We start from the raw sequence: 16,317 nt of genomic DNA, 5'->3' as shown, positions 1-16,317 counted from the left end.
ATAAAAACAATCCGTTGTAAAGTTCTGAAGGACCAAGGTGAAGGGCTGAAACGAGCCGTCCTGCTGCCTGTCTGAAGTGTGGGTAAGGAGACCTCGTGGGGACCCTATTCTATACTTTAATAAAATATGGTTGGTTTGGTTATAGCTGAAAGGGACGTATTTTCCTGTAATAATATTTTTTCTTAAATAGGGAGAGTTATATTGACTATTAGATAACGTAGATCCAAAGTGTCTCTTTTCAGAAGTGCTGGGTATTTGAAATGGGCCGATTCACTTATTATGATTTGTGCACTAACGGAGCCCCACTTTCCTAATAATGTCGCCACTTGCTAAAACCAAAATGAAGTACAACCCCCCTCTTCTCTCCGGGAGGCAGGAATGTTAATATCTCACGGCCGTGTGAGTTCTTCCTCTGAGACCATGGCAACCAGATCCCCTCACAAAGGGACTGGCCTCCCCAAACAGGAGCCCCACACAAACATTTGACTTTCTTCAAGGCAATAATATTAAAGCAAATTCCTTGTCTTTGCCAAACACAGGATTCATTGTGAGAAACTTCCAGCTTCCTTAGTGAGATAAGTCTTCCTTCGTTACCCAGGCTCACGGATACCCTTCTCTCCTGAAACCTGACGCTAACAAGCCACGTTGTGAGCGGAGCCCCTGGTGACTGCGGTGTGCCTGTGGAAGGCCCCTTCCGGCCCTGCATTCTCACAGGTGCCTCTGCCTGTGTTTCTCGTGAGGAGCTTCAGGGCACTCACCTTGCTCTGCAGCGATGATGGAGGCTTGGCTGCAGCAGCCCTGGAGACACAGCCCACCATTCCTCCCAGGGCAGAACAGGCACTAACCTCCCTGGGTGCATTTCTTCCCTGTGCCTGTTTATGCCCCTGGCATTTTGACATCTGGGATCCTCTGGCTAACTGGGTTGAGCTGGCTAAATTTTAGGGATTAATGCTAGAAATTAAACTGCTACCTGGTATGAAGAGGGGCACCGCGCCAGGTTGGAGAATGCAGAGAGGGTGGGAGACTCTGTGCGTCTCGCTTCTGTGAGGCCATGCGGTCCCAGTGGTGCCGTGAGCTTGCTCGATGTCCCCCCGGAACAGGGCAGCCCCCGTGGGGTGGGAGCCCTGCCTTCCCGTCCTTGTAGTGGAGACGGGAGAGTGCCACGGGTGTGGCCGAAATGCACACTTGGCCACTGTCCCTCCGACCGACAACTTTCTGCAGCTTGTCTTGATTTGGATACCAAAGAGATCTATTGCTTAATTCTGCACACGTCTGTTTTGCTTTGTGTGACTTTCCTGGGTGCCATCATGTCTGTAACTGTCCGGTGTTGCCAGCCTCTTTTCTAGGGAAAGTGGGTACCTTACCCCTTGGCGCCTCCTCAGCACCCTCATTTTGGGCTAAATGCCGCCTCTGATCCACCCTGCCATCGGCATCCAAGCTGAGCTTGCCACGCATCAATTTCTGCTTGTTACTCCTTGTTCAGAAGCCTTCCTTGGCTACCCCTGCTGGCAGGGGGAAGTTGAGCCTTCTTAGCCCAACACGCAGTTCCCATGAAGCTGCCCAGTGCCTGCTTTCCTAAACATAGGCTGCCCCAAATAATGAGGTCTGCCCAGACTGCCCACCGCCCGCAGGCGGCACCCAGGATGGTGGTCTGCCCTGGGCTGCCTTGCTTCTGCTGGTTTACATTCTTAACAGCCTCAGGCTCTTGCCTAGCTCCCCAACAGGGACCCTTTAAGCCTCCCTAGCCCCGTTTTCAATCCCGTTCATTTGGCATTTAACCATAGGTCATCGTTCAGCTCTTTTTCCAGCTCAGTTGTGATGTCTTGAAGACAGAGATTTTTTGAAACTCCTCTTAAAATATAATATCCACACAGAAAAGTGCACATCACAGTCTTACTGCTGGATGAAGGTTTGCAGGCCGCACACACCATGTAACCGGCACCCTGAGGAAGAACAGAAGATCACAGCCCCCAGAAGCCCCCTCGGGCCCCTCTGGTCACCCCCTTCCCCAAGGGCAGCTGCTTTCCTAGTTTCTCACAGCACAGAAGAGTTTTGGCTGCCCTCATGCTTCGGGCCAGTGCCTCCACCCAGCAGCTGCTCCCTTCTTTGCCTAGCAGCCTGGGAGAGGCACCCACACTGTGTGTACAGCCCTGGAGGGTGCCTTCTTGTCATGTATGTTTCCAGCTTTTCCGTTCTGCGCTTGGATAGTTCGCAGTTTTGAGCTCTGATGATAGTGCTGCTCTTGATGGCCGTGCAGATTAAGTTTTGCTGGGTTTACGCCACACAGTATCTGTTACGATCAGAGCTGGGTCACGGGATGTGCACCCACTCTGGTGTTGTAGATGCTGGCAGCACATTCAGCTCATCACAGAGATGCACGCCAAGATGATCACCCACTAAGCATCCAGCTCAGTGACCTCCCCCAGCCCATCACACACATGCAAACCGCCCTCCAAGCATCTACCTCAGTGACCTCCACCAGCTCATCACACACATGCAAACCGCCCTCCAAGCATCCAGCTCAGTGACCTCCCCCAGCTCATCACACACATGCAAACCGCCCTCCAAGCGTCTACCTCAGTGACCTCCACCAGCTCATCACACACATGCAAACCGCCCTCCAAGCGTCTACCTCAGTGACCTCCCCCAGCTCATCACACACATGCAAACCGCCCTCCAAGCGTCTACCTCAGTGACCTCCCCCAGCTCATCACACACATGCAAACCGCCCTCCAAGCGTCTACCTCAGTGACCTCCCCCAGCTCATCACACACATGCAAACCGCCCTCCAAGCGTCTACCTCAGTGACCTCCCCCAGCTCATCACACACATGCAAACCGCCCTCCAAGCATCCAGCTCAGTGACCTCCCCCAGCTCATCACACACATGCAAACCGCCCTCCAAGCATCCAGCTCAGTGACCTCCCCCAGCTCATCACACACATGCAAACCGCCCTCCAAGCGTCTACCTCAGTGACCTCCCCCAGCTCATCACACACATGCAAACCGCCCTCCAAGCGTCTACCTCAGTGACCTCCCCCAGCTCATCACACACATGCAAACCGCCCTCCAAGCGTCTACCTCAGTGACCTCCACCAGCTCATCATGCACATGCAAACCGCCCTCCAAGCATCTACCTCAGTGACCTCCCCAAGCGCATCACACATGTGCCAGCCCCCAACTTCCCTCTTGTGACCGGATCCTGACTTTCATCAGAGTAGACTTTACAGACTTCCTTCCACAGATATTTTAATTTTGTTTAAAAAATACTCCCAGGACTTAGCTTAGTGCTGACTCAGTAAAGGTCCATCTCATTTGTTTTTCCTTCAGTGAGTATCCGACTTTAATGAAGTGCCTGGTGGACTCTGTGTTTTATCCTTTTCTCGTTATGCCACCCACCAAACTTGGAATATTGTCTCTCTCTGACTTTCCTTTCATTCCTTTGAAAGCTGACCCACATTTTTGGTGGCAGTGCAAAATGTTCCTAGCTTTCTTTTTTTTTTTTTTTTGAGATGGAGTCTCGCTCTGTCACCCAGGCTGGAGTGCAGTGGCGCCATCTCGGCTCACTGCAAGCTCCGCCTCCCGGGTTCACGCCATTCTCTTGCCTCAGCCTCTCCGAGTAGCTGGGCCTACAGGCGCCCGCCACCACGCCTGGCTAATTTTTTGTATTTTTAGTAGAGACGGGGTTTCACCGTGGTCTCGCTCTCCTGACCTCGTGATCCGCCTGCCTCGGCCTCCCAAAGTGCTGGGATTACAAGCGTAAGCCACTGCACCCGGCCCCTCCTAGCTTTCTTTTTTTTTTTTTTTTTTGAGACAGAGTCTGGCTGTCGCCCTGGCTGGAGTGCAGTGGCGCGATCTCGGCTCACTGCAGGCTCCGCCCCCGGGGTTCACGCCATTCTCTTGCCTCAGCCTCCCGAGTAGCTGGCACTACAGGCACCCGCCACCTCGCCCGGCTAATTTTTTGTATTTTTAGTAGAGACGGGGTTTCACTGTGTTAGCCAGGATGGTCTCGATCTCCTGACCTCGTGATCCGCCCGCCTCGGCCTCCCAAAGTGCTGGGATTACAGGCGTGAGCCACCGCGCCCGGCCCCTCCTAGCTTTCTTATAGAACATCGTATATTGGCCGGGCGCAGTGGCTCACACCTGTAATCCCAGCACTTCGAGAGGCTGAGGTGGGCAGATCACCTGAGGTTGGGAGTTCGAGACCAGCCTGACCAACATGGAGAAATCCCAAATACAAAATTAGCCAGGTGTGGGGGTGGGTGCCTGTAATCCCAGCTACTTGGGAGGCTGAGGCAGGGGAATCGCTTGGACCTGGGAGGCGGAGGTTGCAGTGAGCCGAAATCACGCCACTGCACTCCAGCCTGGGCAACAAGAGGGAAACTCCCTCCCAAAAAAAAATGTGTATATATATTGTATACTAAGCTCTATGAAAGAGAAGGCTGCTGGAAACTGAATTATAATAGAGTTTTGCTCTTGTTTGTTCCACAGTCGGATACTCTAAAAATCAAGCAGTTGCCCAGAGCTCAGGGTCTTACCTTTGCTTTTTGGATTCGGTAAGTAACTTTCTTTTGTTGATAATGTATAAATGTGTACATGTTGGTTGAATAATTAAATGATCTTACATTTTACTGCAGTTCTTGGAAATCATTTTTCTAATGGTTGTTAGACTAATAATGTATTAATCGGTTCACATGCTACTGATGAGGACATAGCCAAGACTGGGTAATTTATAAAGAAAAAGAAGTTTAATAGACTCACAGTTCCATGTGGCCGGGCAGGCCTCACAGTCATGCATGTCTGACGTGGTGGGCGATGAGAGAGGCAGCTTGTGCAGGGAAACTCCTCCTTTGAAGTCCATCAGCTCTCCTGAGACTCACCTACTATCACTAGAACAGAAAGACCCACCCCCGTGATTCAGCAGCCTCCCACCAGGGCCCTTCCACGACACGTGGGAATTGTGGGAGCTACAGTTCAAGATGAGATTTGGGTGGGGACACAGCCCAACCTTATTAACAGTTATTAATTCAAGATGAGATTTGGGTGGGGACACAGCCCAACCTTATTAATAGTTATTAATTCAAGATGAGATTTGGGTGGGGACACAGCCCAACCTTATTAATAGTTATTAATTCAAGATGAGATTTGGGTGGGGACACAGCCCAACCTTATTAATAGTTATTAATTCAAGATGAGATTTGGGTGGGGACACAGCCCAACCTTATTAAGTTATTAATTCAAGATGAGATTTGGGTGGGGACACAGCCCGTTATCAAATAATTATTAATTCAAGATGAGATTTGGGTGGGGACACAGCCCAACCTTATCAAATAATTATTAATTCAAGATGAGATTTGGGTGGGGACACAGCCCAACCTTATCAAATAATTATTAATTCAAGATGAGATTTGGGTGGGGACACAGCCCAAGCTTATCAAATAATTATTAATTCAAGATGAGATTTGGGTGGGGACACAGCCCAAGCTTATCAAAGTTATTAATTCAAGATGAGATTTGGGTGGGGACACAGCCCAACCTTATCAAATAGTTATTAATTCAAGATGAGATTTGGGTGGGGACACAGCCCAACCTTATCAGTTATTAATTCAAGATGAGATTTGGGTGGGGACACAGCCCAAACATATCAAATAGTTGTTAGATAACCTTAAAAATTAAGGTCAATAGGTTGTGGCTGTTTAATTGCTGTAGCACTTAATGAGTTAATTATGATAAGATTATATAAAAATGTAAAATTGCACAGCAGAGAGCAATGTAAGCAAAATGAAGATAAGCTGGAACGAAATCAGAAAATATGGTACTTAAAAGATGAATAACCTTACTGATTTATACAGGTTGATAAGAAAACACTAAGAAAAGGCCGGGTGCGGTGGCTCACACCTGTAATCCCAACACTTTGGGAGACCAAGGCAGATGGATCACCTGAGGTCAGGAGTTTGAGACCAGCCTGGCCAACATAGCAAAACCCCGTCTCTACCAAAAATACGAAGTTAGCCAGGCGTGGTGGTGTGCACCTGTAATCCCAGCTACTTGGGAGGCTGAGGCAGGAGAATCGCTTGAACCCAGGATGCGGAGGTTGCAGTGAGCCGAGATTGTGCCATTGCACTCCAGCCTGGGAAACAGAGTGAAACTCTGTCTCAAAAAACAAACAAACAAACAAAACACTAAGAAAAATAGATAAGTAGGCAGAGGACAGGAGCAGACTCTCAGAAGTGGATGTACAAACAACTAATAAACTTTCTAAGAATTTAAGTCATTTGTATTCAAACACAGATTAGTGAGATTCTTTTAAAAACTGAATTAATAACACTTTTAAAAATGTATATAACTTAGGCCTGGCGCAGTGGCTCACGCCTGTAATCCGAGCACTTTGGGAGGCCGAGGCAGGCAGATCACAAGGTCAGGAGATCGAGACCATCCTGGCTAACACGGTGAAACCCTGTCTCTACTAAAAATACTAAAAATTAGCCAGGCGTGGTGGCGGGGACCTGTAGTCGCAGCTACTCGGGAGGTTGAGGCAGGAGAATGGTGTGAACCCGGGAGGCGGAGCTTGCAGTGAGCTGAGATCACACCACTGCACTCCAGCCTGGGTGACAGAGTGAGACTCCATCTCAAAAAAAAAAAAAAAAAAGTAGGTAACTTAGTATTTTGGACAGTCTAAGTTGATGCCGTCTTAGTGTAACTTTGCATTTTCTATCAAGAGCCTGAAGAGTGTCCTTCGCTGCTCAGCTTCCTTCTCAGCATCTCTGAGAATGATTTGGATATGAAGAAGCTTCAGGTTGTTGACTATGATGGAAAACAGAAACGTTAATATGGGACGGGAGGGTCATGGTGGAGAAGCTTCCGGCAGGTCTCCATGGGGGAGTCACTGTGATGTTTATAAAGACTTTTCAATAGCAGGACAAGTGACTGAATAACAGGTAGTTGCTTGTGTAGTCTACACTCGACTATAGATATTTTTTAAATTACTTTAAAATAAACTTTAGAACATTTATCTGTATCTGTCTCTCCCCCACGGCTGGGTTCCGGGGCTTCTGTGCATTCCTGGGGTGCCGCTCAGGGTCTCCAGGCCGCTGTGGCCCAGAGCTTCTGCCTACACGGGGATTCACGCAGGAGCCGCCCGTTCCTCTCCTCCTGACCCAGCCCTTTTCCTGGATCACCAGAAGCCCCTGCACACAGTCTTGGTACATGTGGAGGTTTGGGAGAGGCGTGCCCGCGCGCAGACGGGGTAAAACTGCGTATTCATCGGCCTGGCTCGGGAAGGTGGTTTGGGAGAGGCGTGCCCGCGCGCAGACGGGGTAAAACTGCGTATTCATCGGCCTGGCTCGGGAAGGTGGTTTGGGAGAGGCGTGCCCGCGCGCAGACGGGGTAAAACTGTGTGTTCATCGGCCTGGCTCAGGAAGGCGGAACCCCCAGGGCGGCACCAGCTGCTGTGACTCCCGTCCCGCTGCCTGGGTCTCTTTCTTCTCTTCTCTTTTCTTCTTAGACCAAAACGCCTCAGATTTCTCCCGTTTTCTTACACAGAACCTTCAGCCCTCTCCCCTGACCCTTCCCTGGGCTCATGTTTTCACGCTCAGATGGTCCATCCAATGTTTTCCTCGCTAAGACAGTGTCCACCAAGGATGGCTCAGCCCACCACATGGAAAATGGTGCTTTTTATTGTCTTTGGGTGACAGGATTAGGGTGTGCTGGGCCTCCGAGCTCGGTCTGGGTCGGAGGCCTGGCCTGGTCTGACCTGTTGTTCAGCTTCCGTGCCTGGCTTAGGAGCAGGTCTGCAGATGTTGTGAGGCTGGGCCTGTGGGCACCTTCCCGGGGGCTGGCGGCTCTGTGGAGTTGATGAGGATGAGAGTGAACATCCTTGAAGGATGCTGGGGTTTTGCCCGGCTGACCAGTGTGAACGTCACCTGAAACTCACTCTGCATCCAGAATGTGCAGAGGGCATTAGAGTGGAACAGATTCGGTTCCTGAACTTTAGGGTTGGCAGCCGAGGACGGTTTAAACGGATCTTCACCTTTTGCTCATGAAGCATCTCCATCCTCCCTGGGACCCACCCCACACCCGCTGCAGTCAGAGTGGAGCCTCACTGCACACCGTTCTCATCACGTGACACCTGCCTGGACAGCTTGTCCTCCAGCCTATTCGGTGGCCTCAGGTGTCCGGAAAGGCTGTGGAAGGCCTCCCCCGTGACTGTCCCATGGCCAGGTTCCTAAGGGGCCGAGGGGTGAGTCCTCGCAGAGCCCTGTTTAAACGTGACACCAGGCCTGCGAGGGACCCGTGGGTGCTCGGGCGGCCGTCGCTGAGTTTACACCCTTCCCCACTGGAAAACGTGACTCTGGTCCTGCGAGGGACCCGTGGGTGCTCGGGCGGCTGTTGCTGAGTTTACACCCTTCCCCACTGGAAAACGTGACTCTGGTCCTGCGAGGGACCCGTGGGTGCTCGGGCAGCCGTCGCTGAGTTTACACCCTTCCCCGCCGGCCTCTGATCGATCAGTGCCTGATGCGGCGTTTCCTCCTGGCACACACTGCTGTGTTCTCGTCTCGGTTGTTTGTGTTCTTGGAAACTTCAGTAGAATAAAACAAAGTAAACAAGAAGCCTGGCTTTTAAAGAAAATAGCCTCTAAATATCTCGTTCATTATGATGATTCGGGTTCCAGGCCTCTTAGAGATGTTCAAACATAAGGTCTGTGAAAACACCTGCAGAGCAGCTTCACCCAGGAGGTCTGGTGGTCATGAGAGCGCTGCTTACTTCTGAGCCGACCAGGTTTTCTTTTCCCTTCACCCTTCAGGGTTCCCAGGATGGAGAGGCGCTGTCGGAGAGCCGCTGTCTGCCACCCTCCTGTCCCCTGCCTCCCGTCTTCGCTGGGGAACCGGCCACGTGGCTGTCCACATGCACAGGAAGCCACATGGCCTTCCTGGAACGGCCCCGAGGCCTCTGAACTGGGGCCTCAGGTGAGAGGAGAGGGGCCCATGTGGCTGGGATGAGAAGGGCCAAGGCGGGGTGGGCACTGCAGACGGGGACGGCCCAAAAGCTCTGCCTCCATTCAACCAGCTCTGTGGCGTTGTCGTGGCATCGCCGGGGCTGTGGGGAGGGTTACAGACAAGCCTGGCCATTCTCATCCTCATTGCCGATCCTTGAACCGAGGGGACGGGGATGCGGCTGTAGCCGTGCCCCAGACCCAATGCAGCAGTGCCGTCTAGAACCCTTGCAAGCCGCCAGGCGCTCTGAGCACAGCCTGCAGCGCCCAGCCCCGTCCCGTGTCAGAGGCCGTTCTCCTTTCCACCTCTGCAGCTGCCCTTGGCCTCCTTCTCTGCTAATCCCTTTCTTTCTTTACTTTCCCACCTGTGGTTTTGCTTCTGCTTTATCTGCGCTCATTCTGCGGTGGTGTCCCTAACCCTTGAGCTGGGTCCTCCTCTCCAGGCTTCTGTTTTCTGACATAAGATTTTCCTCTTATGGAGAACTTAGCACTGTAGGGGTGTCCGTAAGGTTTGAATATAAAACCCTCGTTATTATTCAGTTATGTTTCCTAGTTTCCATCCTGATTTCTTTCTCTTCTTTTTAAATTTAGATCTCAGGATCTCAGGAGCCCAGAATCAAATTAATCACGACCCTCGGTTCAGGACACATTCAGGCATGGCCTGTTTTATTTGTCTCTGTGATTATAACCATACCTGTTTTCATGGGTAGCGACTAACTGAGGCCAGTGGTGCAGGTGGTAAAGGAATTTACCAAGACAGTTGTAGGTCAAGAAAGGCAGATTTATTCGAGAAAGCAGGAAGATAGGTTGCAAGAAAGCAGTGGGCACATCAGCAAGAGAGGAGCTGACTGGCAGGAGACAGACACGCCGGGGGTTTAAAGGTGGTGCTTGTGCTGGAGAGGGCCACGAGCCGTGCTGGTAACACCAGGGTTGCAGGGAGCTAAGCTGCTTTTTTCTCTCAGCCAAGGGTCTGGTGATAAGTTGGGCGGAGGAAGACTGTGAGTTAGGTGAGTTATTTGTGCAGACGCGCTGTGTCGCGCCACTGCCCTGACTTGGAGCCCCAGGGTTTCCGTTGCCAGCTCTTGAATTTCATGCGTACGTGAAACCGCACGGCTGTGCCCTCATGTTTCTCTCTCCACTCAGCCGAATGGTCCTGCGTTATAGCTTGTGTATTGGTGGTCCCTTACTGTTCCTTTATCCTTGTGTGACTGCACCATGATTGCTTCGATGCTGTAGTTTCCAGCTCGGGTTACTAGAATAAAGGCGCCATTAACATTCTTGTCTGTCTTTCTGTGGATGTACCTTTCCGTTTCTCTTGGGAAATACCCAGGGGTGGAATTGACACATCATAGGGAAAGGTATTTTTACCTTAAAGGAATCTGCTGAACAGTTTTCCGGCGTTCGTACTGTTCTGCCTTCCCCTCAGCAGTGTGCGGGCTCTGCAGCGTTGATGCTATCGGCCTTAATTTTCATGATTCTAGTAGCTCTGATGTGTGTCTCACTGTGGTTGGACGTTTTCCTGATGGCTGGTGATGGTGAGCACCTTTTCATGGATTTATTAGCCATTCATAAATCTTCTTTCATGAAATGCCTAACTCTCACCTCTCACCTTTTATCTTTTTTTTTTTTTTTTTTTTTTTGGGAGATGAAGTTTTACTCTGTCACCCAGGCTGGAGTGCAGTGGTGTGATCTCGGCTCACTGCAACCACCGCCTCCCGGGTTCAAGCAATTCTGCCTCAGCCTCCTGAGTAGCTGGGACTACCGGCGCACACCACCACACCCAGCTAATTTTTTGTATTTTAATAGAGACGGGGTTTCTCCATGTTGCCAAGGCTGGTCTTGAACTCCTGAGCTCAGGTGATCTGCTCGCCTCGACCTCCCAGAGTGGTTGGGTTACAGGCGTGAGCCACCACACCTGGCCTGTTTATCTTACTATTAATGAGTTAAAGAGTTTTGTGACATATTCTAGATACAAGTCCTTTCTCAGGTATATGGATTGTGGATATTTTTTCCCTGTAAGTGGCTTGCTTTTTTTTTTTTTTGAGAGCGTCTCACTTTGTCACCCAGGCTGGAGTGCAGTGGCCCGATCTCGGCTCACTGTAGCCTCAGCCTCCCAGGCTCAAGCAATCCTCCTGTCTCAGCCTCTCAAAGCATGGAGATTACAGGCATGATCCACCTTGCCCAGCCCCTCTTCATATTTTAATGGTGTCTTGAGCAGAAGATTTTAACATCAGTGAAGTCCAGCTTGTTTACTGTCTTCTAGTTAAATTTTTTTCCTAAGAAATCTTTGCTTACCCCGAAGGAGAAGTTGTGTTTTTCTGGTAGCTTCCAGTTTTGACTGTCCTATCGGCGTCTCTTGTCCATCTCTAGTTAATTTCCGTATGTGGCGTGAAGTAAATGTCAAGGTTAGTTTTTTTTTATGTGAATATTCAGTCCCAGCCCCATTTATTGAAGAGCTTTCTTTTCTCCATGGAACTTGCTGATGCCTTTGTTGAAAATCACTTGGCCGTGTGAGGGTGGGTCTGTCTGCAGGCTCCCTGCCCCGCTCTGTATTGGTCGAGGGTGGGTCTGTCTGCAGGCTCCCTGCCCCGCTCTGTGTATTGGTCAAGGGTGGATTTTTCTGCAGGCTCCCTGCCCCGCTCTGTGTATCTGTCATCTGCAGTTTGTTTGGTTTCTCTGCTGTGCAGCATTCTGCTGAGCAAACCTGCTGCGTGCATCCGTCTGTCCTCCTGTGGACGGGCTTTTGGGCTGCCACCAGGTTTTTGCTTTTAGGAATGGTGCTGCTGTGGCCTGTGCACACACACCTCTGGCTGTGCATGTGTATTCCTCTTAGGTTTGTACCTGGAAGTGGAATTGCCGGCTCCCAGGGCGCGGAAGAGAGATGCCTGCGAACACCTGCGCTCTCTCTGGCTCTCCAGCACTTAGAATTCTGGGGGTTCACTTTTGCTGGCTGAGCAGGAGCGAAGGGGGCCTCGCCGCGCCTGGATTTGCACTTCCTGGTCACAGGTTGGGGTGAGCATCGTCTTCTGTTCTTGGCCATGTGGGTTTCCTTTTCTGTGAAAAGTGTTTGCATCTTTTTGCTCGTTTCTCTTTCCCCTTTGAAACTATCAGAACTCACAGAAACTTTCAAGGATACTGCAAAGAACTTTTCATTCTCCCTGCGTCATTGGCTTAGGACACCAGCATCGTGCGTGTCATCCCGAGTATGTGTGTGTACGTCCTGCCGAGAACATTCTCCTGCAGCCCACGGCCTCCCGTCACGACAGGGATGGGCTCACCCGGACACGACTGTCACCCGGGGCTGGGCCAGGCTGTCCCAGTGGTGCTGTCGGAGAAGCCCCTGCTCAGAATCGCGCTGTATTTAGTTGCTGTGTCTCTGTAATCTCCTCTGCCTGGAATACCCTCAGCCCCGCCTTGACTCTGCTCTTCTTGATGTTTTGAAGGTTCTGAGGCACTTTCTTCGTGGAACGCCCCGACACTCGTGCTATCTGTTTCCTCACAGTGAGGTTAGGCTGTGCAGCTCTCTCCGGCATATCTCGGAGGTGACACGGCCTTCTCGCTGCCTGCGTCAGACATGTGGTTTTGATTTGCCTCTTTGCTGAGGGGGCTCAGCTCTAGCACCTGGGGCAGGTTGCACCTGCTCTGTGGAAAGGCGAGGCCAAGCACACATCCTGCTCCTCATCAGACTTGCAATGGACACCTGCATTTATGTGTGTGTGGACTCTGCGGTGTCCGTGTCTGTGGACTCTGTGCTGTGTCTGTGTGTGTGGACTCCGTGCTGTCTGTGTGTGTGTGTGTGTGTGGACTCTGTGCTGTCTGTGTGTGTGTGGACTCTGTGCTGTGTCTGTGTGTGTGGACTCCATGGCATCCGTGCGTGTGTGGACTCCGCACCATTGTGTGTGGGTGGACTCTGTGGTGTGTGTGTGTGTGTGTGGACTTCACAGTTTCCACGTGTGTGGACTCCGCGGTTTCTGTTTTATTTGAGTTATCATTAGTTACTGTCACTTACTGTGCTGTTCACATTGTGATTTGGCCAGCGAGGGACCTTTCAGACTGGCCTCCATGCTCTTTGACTAGGCCCCACGACCTTGGAGGACGTCTTGCTCCTGGAACGAGGACTGCGGTCTTGCGGCTGCCGGCTGCTCTCTGCTCTGGAGATCCTGGCCAGAAGTAGCCGTTTGCTGCCCTCTCTGCCGGCTGATGTGTCTGGCAGGAGCTGCAGTGCTTTGCACGCCTGAGCAGCACGGCCCAGGCCCCGTGGCTATGGCGTTATGGTCACTCCTCAGCATCACAGTGTCTGCCTGTCTGGCTGCAGAGGGTGACCAGGGCATGCCGAGTGTCGGGGGCATCATGGACCTCAGGCCCCTCACCCAGGCCTGACCCACACCAGGCACCCGCAGCTTCCGCAGGCTCAGCCCCGGGGGCGTGTTGACACGCGTGGATTCGCCCCTGGGCCAGAGTCCTCTTCTCCTGGTGGGGTTGGGGCCCTGCACAGTTGCCAGCTTTTCCCTCCACACAGAGATCCCGGTCTCTACACAGGACACAGACGTTTATCCCTCAACAGCTGAGGCCCCCCACGCAACCCACCTGACTTGGAGATTGGAGGCGGAGGAGAGAAGGCTCTGCTGGCCACGTCCGCGCCTGTCTTGTGCGTAGTCTCGTGAACTCTGTCTGAACTGCTGTGTGGTCTTGGAGGTGACTTGATTTCCAGTTCAAGAAACTATTCAGGAAACCGTGGAGCACCACCTCTAGCAGGGAGTCGATGCTGAATTTAGAAGCAGGGCCCGCCAGCCTGGAGGACCCCACGCAGAGGCTGCTGCTGACGTGGCCAGTAGCCGCGGCCGGGACCACCTGAGGCCGGCGCTGGGGGCTCCTGTGCAGACGACCAGGACGGCTGCTCTGCTGCCTGAGCACATCAGGGACTCTGCCTCCAGGAGTGGACGCCTGGAGCCTCTTGTACGTTCACCCCTGTTTAGCCTTTAGGTCCAACAGGAAATGTGGGGACACGGGACCTCGTATCAGGCGAGTCCTCCCCACACCGTACCCTCCGACATCTCCAGTGTTAGAGACACACGGTCCGGTGTTTTCTCTGGCGAGGTAGAAGGAACTAGCGCAGAATCAGTAGGGGAGGAAGTGCTTTTAACTTACTAATTTGCAGAAAATCGAGACAGGCAATTTCAACCTCCTTTGTGATGAAACATTTTGTCCCACCGTGTCCCACTGCTAGTGAGTGTTATAGAAGCGTCAGCCCATTTAACCCACAAAGGCTGGGTTTCCACTTTCCTTCCAGCTCTTCGCTGCAGCTGCTGGAGGTCAGGAGACGTGGGGCTGGAGGAAGGAGATCTGGCGCCTCCCCAGCATGCGTTTAACAGAAAGGGGACACGAGGCCACGTGCTTTGTCTTGGGTGGTTTTGAGAGCAAAGCGTTTCACCACAGAGCATGGTGGTGACCAAGAGATTCCTGAATCGTGCTATTTTCCCTATATTTAGAATGGCACACTGGTCAGTAACTGATTAAATGCAGATGTTGCTAGCTGAGTGAGGAAGTGTGTTTTTCCTCATCTCTTTATCACATGCCACCTGACTTCTATATTTGACTTGTCAGCTTTAGCCTGGAATTGTTTAGAAAAGAATGTTGGTATCAGCTGTATAGAATCTGCTGCAACTTTAGAAAACAGCAGAGAGGAGCCAATGTGAGTTCACGCTGGTGCAGGTGGGGAAGGGACAGTGCTAAGCTCATGTGAGTTCACGCTAGTGTAGGTGGGGCGGGGACAGTGCTAAGCTCATGTGAGTTCACGCTGGTGTAGGTGGGGCGGGGACAGTGCTAAGCTCATGTGAGTTCACGCTGGTGCAGGTGGGGCGGGGACAGTGCTAAGGTCATGTGAGTTCACGCTGGTGCAGGTGGGGCGGGGACAGTGCTAAGGTGAGTTCACGCTGGTGCAGGTGGGGCGGGGACAGTGCTAAGCTCATGTGAGTTCACGCTGGTGCAGGTGTGGCAGGGACAGTGCTAAGGTGAGTTCACGCTGGTGCAGGTGGGGTGGTGTCTTTTGATGAACAGAAGTTTTAAATTTTGATGATGACCATTTTATCACTTAAAAATAAGGTTTTTGCTTTTTGTGTCCCGTCTAAGAACCTAAGAAATCTTTGTCAGCTTCTCGGCCTTTTGGCTAAGATCGAGTGAAACCTTTGTCTGCCCCAAGGTTTTCTTCATTTTCTCCTGGATGTCTTCTATTTTTATCTTTTATGTTGAGACCTGTGGTTCGTTTCAGGTTAGTTTTTGAAGATGGTGTATATGGGGGCTGGGGATTGTTTTTCATGGATGATGCCCGGTTTTTCCAGTATTCCTGTTCTTTCTCTGTGGAATTATCTTGGCACCTTTGTTGAAAATCAGTGGATCCACAAAAGCATTGATCTATTTGATCTATTTCTGTACTCTGTTCTGTTCCACTGATCTTTATATTTCTCTTTATACCAATTCCACTCTGTCTTGGTTACTATTACATGATTATTCTAGCAGCTGCAGTAATAAAGCTACAGTGTAGCTTTATAGTAAGTCTCAAAATCTGAGATTGTAAGTCTTCCAGCTTTGTTCTTCCTGCTCTCAAAATGGTTATGTTGGATTTTTTCTTTTTTTCTTTTAGGTGCTTTGAATTCTGCAAAAGTTTAGAATGAACTTGTCGAGCCTGCTGATTTTTATTGGGATTACACTGAGTCTATAAATCCACTTGAGGATCTTAGTATTGAGTCTTCTAATCCGTAAACATAGTATATCTCTCCATGTATTTACGCCTTCTTAAATTTCTCTCTGCAATGTTTTGTAGTTTTTAGGGTGTGGGTCTTCAACATAAATTTAATGAAATATATCTCTAAGTATTTTGTGGGTTTCAGTGCTATTGAAAAGGGGTATTAACAATTCATTTCCAAGTTTTATTGCTGCAAATATGCTACGTTAGCTTATTCTAGTAGAGGTTGTTTTTGCATATTCTTTACAATTGACTATGAAATGATTATGTCACCTGTGAATAAGGATCATTTCCCCCCCTCCGATCTCTATTCCGACCTTAGTTACTCCGCGTTCTTGGTTCAGTTCATTACACTGACTAGGCCCTCCAGTACGATGTTGAACAGAAGTGCTTCCAGCAACAACCTCGTGTTCAAAATTCTTGTTTGTTTCATCATTTTCATTATGAAGAAAAACACAGAGAAGAACACAAAACACAAATGTCCATAAAGTATCATCAAAGTATCGTAAAGCAGATATTCATGTAGGGCACAAATCTACATAAAGCTTCATAAGGCAGATACTCGTGTGGAATACAAATGTACA

At 50.6% G+C, this 16,317-nt stretch overlaps 1 protein-coding gene across 7 annotated transcripts in view; it reads left to right on the top strand.

Moving 5' to 3' along the window:
- Positions 1–421: 421 nt before the first annotated feature.
- B3GNTL1 (UDP-GlcNAc:betaGal beta-1,3-N-acetylglucosaminyltransferase like 1) overlaps positions 422–16,317 on the top strand; it is a 117,678-nt gene continuing 101,782 nt past the window's right edge. For 4 of the 7 annotated variants that reach the window (XR_004033405.1, XM_030828271.1, XM_030828272.1 and 1 more), the window contains exons 1-2: positions 422–714; positions 4,491–4,555. The gene's annotated coding sequence lies outside the window, so the exon portion shown is untranslated. Of the gene's footprint in view, positions 854–4,490; positions 4,556–8,850; positions 8,966–16,317 lie in introns of those variants that run through there. The other 3 variants (XM_030828273.1, XM_030828274.1, XM_030828270.1) reach the window with 3 other exon arrangements.

This window comes from Nomascus leucogenys, chromosome 14 (genome assembly GCF_006542625.1).
Source record: "Nomascus leucogenys isolate Asia chromosome 14, Asia_NLE_v1, whole genome shotgun sequence".
Lineage (NCBI taxonomy): Eukaryota > Metazoa > Chordata > Mammalia > Primates > Hylobatidae > Nomascus > Nomascus leucogenys.
The sequence above is the reverse complement of the archived record's forward strand: the minus strand, read 5'-3'. Positions and strand labels throughout refer to the sequence as shown.